This window comes from Pseudophryne corroboree, chromosome 5 (genome assembly GCF_028390025.1).
Source record: "Pseudophryne corroboree isolate aPseCor3 chromosome 5, aPseCor3.hap2, whole genome shotgun sequence".
In the NCBI taxonomy this organism is placed as follows: domain Eukaryota; kingdom Metazoa; phylum Chordata; class Amphibia; order Anura; family Myobatrachidae; genus Pseudophryne; species Pseudophryne corroboree.
The window spans coordinates 565,987,923-565,995,179 of record NC_086448.1 but is presented as its reverse complement, the minus strand read 5'-3'; the positions used below and the strand labels follow the sequence as shown (position 1 = coordinate 565,995,179).

General features: G+C 43.7%; 1 pseudogene; it reads right to left on the bottom strand.

Moving 5' to 3' along the window:
* Positions 1–6,006: 6,006 nt before the first annotated feature.
* LOC134929820 (5S ribosomal RNA) lies at positions 6,007–6,124 on the bottom strand (annotated as a pseudogene).
* Positions 6,125–7,257: the final 1,133 nt, after the last annotated feature.

Here is a 7,257-nt window from a genome sequence, read left to right as displayed (position 1 = left end):
TAAATTTCATCACAGAAAATGCCTGCTCACATATGTAGGTTGAACCAAATAGCACAAGCATCTTCCGCGCATGAGCCTTGATCTTTGGAAAGTTTTGACCATTGAGAGAGGCATAAAACCGTGGAAGAGGTTCTGATTTGAATTGCTCTTTAAGCTAAGCATCACACTGCAGGTCAATAAGCTCAAGTTGAAGATCACAAGGAGCATTGTCAACATCAAATGTGAAAGGTGAGGAGACCAAAGATAAATCTTTTTCTATTGTTTTGAAATCATTGAATCTCCGTGAAAACTCCCCATGTAAATCGAGTACTGATGATGCGTATTTTTCCAGATTTTCATCTGAAACAGCAACTTGCTGCAAAGTGCAGAAATGAGTGAACTGCTTGTTCCTTAAATGACGGGAGAAAAGCAGCAATTTGGTCATAAATGACTTCACCCTGAAATGCAGATCATGAGCAAAAAGCCCCTTCCCTTGCAGTCTTAGATTTAATTCATTCATGTGGCCCATAACATCAACAGCAAATGCGAAATCAGATAGCCAATCCTTATTTTTCAGCTGGGGAAAATCGGGTTCTTTTCCTTTCATGTTTAGAAACACCCCAATCTGCTCTCTCAGCTCCCACACTCTTTTCAAAACATTCCCCAAGCTAAGCCATCTCACATTCTTATTAGAGATGAGCGGGTTCGGTTTCTCTGAATCCGAACCCGCCCGAACTTCATGGTTTTTTTCACGGGTCCGAGCAGACTCGGATCCTCCCGCCTTGCTCGGTTAACCCGAGCGCGCCCGAACGTCATCATGACGCTGTCGGATTCTCGCGAGACTCGGATTCTATATAAGGAGCCGCGCGTCGCCGCCATTTTCACACGTGCATTGAGATTGATAGGGAGAGGACGTGGCTGGCGTCCTCTCCATTTAGATTATAAGAGAGAGAGATTTACTGGAGCTTAGGACTAGGAGGAGTACTGTAGAAGTGTAGAGAGTGCAGAGAGTTTACTAGTGAGTGACCACCAGACAGTGCAGTTTATTTAATATATCCGTTCTCTGCCTGAAAAAAGCGATACACACAGTGACTCAGTCACATACCATATCTGTGTGCACTGCTCAGGCTCAGCCCAGTGTGCTGCATCATCTATATATATTATATATCTGTCTGACTGCTCAGCTCACACAGCTTATAATTGTGGGGGAGACTGGGGAGCACTGCAGTGCCAGTTATAGGTTATAGCAGGAGCCAGGAGTACATAATATTATATAGTGAGTGACCACCAGACAGTGCAGTTTATTTAATATATCCGTTCTCTGCCTGAAAAAAGCGATACACACAGTGACTCAGTCACATACCATATCTGTGTGCACTGCTCAGGCTCAGCCCAGTGTGCTGCATCATCTATATATATTATATATCTGTCTGACTGCTCAGCTCACACAGCTTATAATTGTGGGGGAGACTGGGGAGCACTGCAGTGCCAGTTATAGGTTATAGCAGGAGCCAGGAGTACATAATATTATATTAAAATTAAACAGTGCACACTTTTGCTGCAGGAGTGCCACTGCCAGTGTGACTGACCAGTGACCTGACCACACTGACCACCAGTATAGTTAGTAGTATACTTATATTGTGATTGCCTGAAAAAGTTAAACACTCGTCGTGTGACTTCACTTGTGTGTGTTTTTTTTTTTTTTATTCTATAAAAATAAAACTCATTCTGCTGACAGACAGTGTCCAGCAGGTCCATCATTATATAATATATAATATATACCTGTCCGGCTCTAGTAGTGATATATATATATTTTTTATATCATTTATCATCCAGTCGCAGCAGACACAGTACGGTAGTTCACGGCTGTGGCTACCTCTGTGTCTGCACTCGGCAGGCAGTCCGTCCATAATTGTATACCACCTAACCGTGGTTTTTTTTTCTTCTTTATACATACATACTACTACGACATCTCTTTATCAACCAGTCTATATTAGCAGCAGACACAGTACAGTACGGTAGTTCACGGCTGTGGCTACCTCTGTGTCTGCACTCGGCAGGCAGTCCGTCCATAATTGTATACCACCTAACCGTGGTTTTTTTTTCTTCTTTATACATACATAGTTACATAGACATCTCTTTATCAACCAGTCTATATTAGCAGCAGACACAGTACAGTACGGTAGTTCACGGCTGTGGCTACCTCTGTGTCTGCACTCGGCAGGCAGTCCGTCCATAATTGTATACCACCTAACCGTGTTTTTTTTTTCTTTCTTCTTTATACATACATAGTTACATAGACATCTCTTTATCAACCAGTCTATATTAGCAGCAGACACAGTACAGTACGGTAGTTCACGGCTGTGGCTACCTCTGTGTCTGCACTCGGCAGGCAGTCCGTCCATAATTGTATACCACCTAACCGTGGGTTTTTTTTCTTTCTTCTTTATACATACATAGTTACATAGACATCTCTTTATCAACCAGTCTATATTAGCAGCAGACACAGTACAGTACGGTAGTTCACGGCTGTGGCTACCTCTGTGTCTGCACTCGGCAGGCAGTCCGTCCATAATTGTATACCACCTAACCGTGGTTTTTTTTTCTTTCTTCTTTATACATACATACTACTACGACATCTCTTTATCAACCAGTCTATATTATTAGCAGCAGACACAGTACAGTACGGTAGTTCACGGCTGTGGCTACCTCTGTGTCTGCACTCGGCAGGCAGTCCGTCCATAATTGTATACCACCTAACCGTGGTTTTTTTTTCTTTCTTCTTTATACATACATACTACTACGACATCTCTTTATCAACCAGTCTATATTAGCAGCAGACACAGTACAGTACGGTAGTTCACGGCTGTGGCTACCTCTGTGTCTGCACTCGGCAGGCAGTCCATAATTGTATACTAGTATCCATCTCCATTGTTTACCTGAGGTGCCTTTTAGTTGTGCCTATTAAAATATGGAGAACAAAAATGTTGAGGTTCCAAAATTAGGGAAAGATCAAGATCCACTTCCACCTCGTGCTGAAGCTGCTGCCACTAGTCATGGCCGAGACGATGAAATGCCAGCAACGTCGTCTGCCAAGGCCGATGCCCAATGTCATAGTACAGAGCATGTCAAATCCAAAACACCAAATATCAGAAAAAAAAGGACTCCAAAACCTAAAATAAAATTGTCGGAGGAGAAGCGTAAACTTGCCAATATGCCATTTACGACACGGAGTGGCAAGGAACGGCTGAGGCCCTGGCCTATGTTCATGGCTAGTGGTTCAGCTTCACATGAGGATGGAAGCACTCAGCCTCTCGCTAGAAAAATGAAAAGACTCAAGCTGGCAAAAGCAGCACAGCAAAGAACTGTGCATTCTTCGAAATCCCAAATCCACAAGGAGAGTCCAATTGTGTCGGTTGCGATGCCTGACCTTCCCAACACTGGACGTGAAGAGCATGCGCCTTCCACCATTTGCACGCCCCCTGCAAGTGCTGGAAGGAGCACCCGCAGTCCAGTTCCTGATAGTCAGATTGAAGATGTCAGTGTTGAAGTACACCAGGATGAGGAGGATATGGGTGTTGCTGGCGCTGGGGAGGAAATTGACCAGGAGGATTCTGATGGTGAGGTGGTTTGTTTAAGTCAGGCACCCGGGGAGACACCTGTTGTCCGTGGGAGGAATATGGCCGTTGACATGCCAGGTGAAAATACCAAAAAAATCAGCTCTTCGGTGTGGAGGTATTTCAACAGAAATGCGGACAACAGGTGTCAAGCTGTGTGTTCCCTTTGTCAAGCTGTAATAAGTAGGGGTAAGGACGTTAACCACCTCGGAACATCCTCCCTTATACGTCACCTGCAGCGCATTCATAATAAGTCAGTGACAAGTTCAAAAACTTTGGGTGACAGCGGAAGCAGTCCACTGACCAGTAAATCCCTTCCTCTTGTAACCAAGCTCACGCAAACCACCCCACCAACTCCCTCAGTGTCAATTTCCTCCTTCCCCAGGAATGCCAATAGTCCTGCAGGCCATGTCACTGGCAATTCTGACGATTCCTCTCCTGCCTGGGATTCCTCCGATGCATCCTTGCGTGTAACGCCTACTGCTGCTGGCGCTGCTGTTGTTGCTGCTGGGAGTCGATGGTCATCCCAGAGGGGAAGTCGTAAGCCCACTTGTACTACTTCCAGTAAGCAATTGACTGTTCAACAGTCCTTTGCGAGGAAGATGAAATATCACAGCAGCCATCCTGCTGCAAAGCGGATAACTGAGGCCTTGACAACTATGTTGGTGTTAGACGTGCGTCCGGTATCCGCCGTTAGTTCACAGGGAACTAGACAATTTATTGAGGCAGTGTGCCCCCGTTACCAAATACCATCTAGGTTCCACTTCTCTAGGCAGGCGATACCGAGAATGTACACGGACGTCAGAAAAAGACTCACCAGTGTCCTAAAAAATGCAGTTGTACCCAATGTCCACTTAACCACGGACATGTGGACAAGTGGAGCAGGGCAGGGTCAGGACTATATGACTGTGACAGCCCACTGGGTAGATGTATGGACTCCCGCCGCAAGAACAGCAGCGGCGGCACCAGTAGCAGCATCTCGCAAACGCCAACTCTTTCCTAGGCAGGCTACGCTTTGTATCACCGCTTTCCAGAATACGCACACAGCTGAAAACCTCTTACGGCAACTGAGGAAGATCATCGCGGAATGGCTTACCCCAATTGGACTCTCCTGTGGATTTGTGGCATCGGACAACGCCAGCAATATTGTGTGTGCATTAAATATGGGCAAATTCCAGCACGTCCCATGTTTTGCACATACCTTGAATTTGGTGGTGCAGAATTTTTTAAAAAACGACAGGGGCGTGCAAGAGATGCTGTCGGTGGCCAGAAGAATTGCGGGACACTTTCGGCGTACAGGCACCACGTACAGAAGACTGGAGCACCACCAAAAACTACTGAACCTGCCCTGCCATCATCTGAAGCAAGAAGTGGTAACGAGGTGGAATTCAACCCTCTATATGCTTCAGAGGTTGGAGGAGCAGCAAAAGGCCATTCAAGCCTATACAATTGAGCACGATATAGTAGGTGGAATGCACCTGTCTCAAGCGCAGTGGAGAATGATTTCAACGTTGTGCAAGGTTCTGATGCCCTTTGAACTTGCCACACGTGAAGTCAGTTCAGACACTGCCAGCCTGAGTCAGGTCATTCCCCTCATCAGGCTTTTGCAGAAGAAGCTGGAGACATTGAAGGAGGAGCTAACACGGAGCGATTCCGCTAGGCATGTGGGACTTGTGGATGGAGCCCTTAATTCGCTTAACAAGGATTCACGGGTGGTCAATCTGTTGAAATCAGAGCACTACATTTTGGCCACCGTGCTCGATCCTAGATTTAAAGCCTACCTTGGATCTCTCTTTCCGGCAGACACAAGTCTGCTGGGGTTGAAAGACCTGCTGGTGACAAAATTGTCAAGTCAAGCGGAACGCGACCTGTCAACATCTCCTCCTTCACATTCTCCCGCAACTGGGGGTGCGAGGAAAAGGCTCAGAATTCCGAGCCCACCCGCTGGCGGTGATGCAGGGCAGTCTGGAGCGACATTGAAAAAAGAGAAAAGACAAAAATCCTTTTTTGGGAGCACTCTTGAAAAATGTATAGGTGTGATAAAGATAGAGATATTGTAATTAAAACTTAACCTTTAATTGATCCTTGTATAAAAAATGTAATAAATAGAAAAATGACAAGCAACGATACTCTTAATAAAAGATCTTGTTGACCTTTTTAACAAATGAGGTACAAGGTCGTTATGTAGGTGAAAATATATGGGTATACCTTGGATAACTGTATCTGTTATAGTAAGGGACAAAGAAATGCCAGCAAATGATGGTCAAATCTGGGGATGGTGTCTGACTGCGGATGAGGAGATGAAGAAGAGAAGAGGGAAAGGAAAGAGAGAAAAGAAAAGAAAGGGAAAAGAAGAGAGAGAGAGAGAAAGAGAAAAAGGAGAAGGGTGGAGATGTTCTCCTTGGAAAATGGCCCACTGCACCTGGTATTCTCAGGAGGTTTCCCTTCCTAATACTGACCAGGCCATATCTGCTTAGCTTCCGAGATCGGACAAGATCGGGCGTATTCAGGGTAGTATGGCCGTGGGCCGTTTGTTGAAGGAGAAGAAAATCCCTCTTCTGCTATCTGTACTTTACATTGAATCAGAACTGTTAATAGTCCGAAATTGTATTTCCAGATGAGAGAGTGTGTGAAGAGAAAAAGTGGGAATTTGAGACCAGCGTTGTGAGAGAGACAGGAAAATGAATTCTGAATATGAATTGGTAAGGATTGTGGGATCCTGTCTTCTAATTAGTTGTATGGACTGGTATTGTTCTAATGGAAAGGCTCAACAGGAGCTGGATGCTGGCTGACTTTTTACAATAAAAGACAGTGCAGGCATAAATAAAAAAAAATTGAAAAAAAAATGAAAAAAAATGAAAAAAATGAAGAAATGAAAAAAAGAGAAAAATGAAAAAAATGAATGAATAATTTGATAATTGATAAAGATTGTGTCCTGGACTTGATTGATAAATAATTGATAATTAACAGACAATTAATTCAAAGTACCGAGATGACAATCCTTGTAGAAGCCAAACTGACAGAGCTATGATAGCAAAAGTATGCTCATCAGAAACTTGTTGATTAATAAATAAATAAGTGAATAGACAATGTATTGATTGTTCTGAGAAATTAAATAAAAAATTGAAGATTGAGGGATCCAATTAGGGCAATGTAGAATTGAGGTGAAGCCGCTGAGTAGTGCACAAATGGGTTCATTAAAAATATAAAAATTAATTCATTAAAGGCAAGTTCATAGCAAAAACACAAAAAAACATAACAAGAAAAAATTAATTGAGCTCAAGGCTGGCTCTAAAAATTACTGAAATCTTAATAGAGGTAAAGTTAGACAATAAATTAATTTGATTGGTATTGACAAATTAGGTACATATATAAAGAGAGACACACTTTAAAGCTCAAGGCTGGCTCCAAAGCATTTGCTGTGGTCCCTATAGTGATTAATAAATAGATATCAGGTAGTCATCCTTGGTATAGGCGGAGAATGCAAAATTAATAATAAGATTGTGCCTGGTGGCAGAGTATACTAATGCCTCAATGCTGTACTGTTATGCAATACTTGGAGGGTGCACACTGTGCCAAAAGCAAGGTTCATGGGAGAGGAGTAAGCAGGTCCCTAGGCAAGTAATGTTCAATTGCCATGGTGGTCTAGTGTACTTTACCC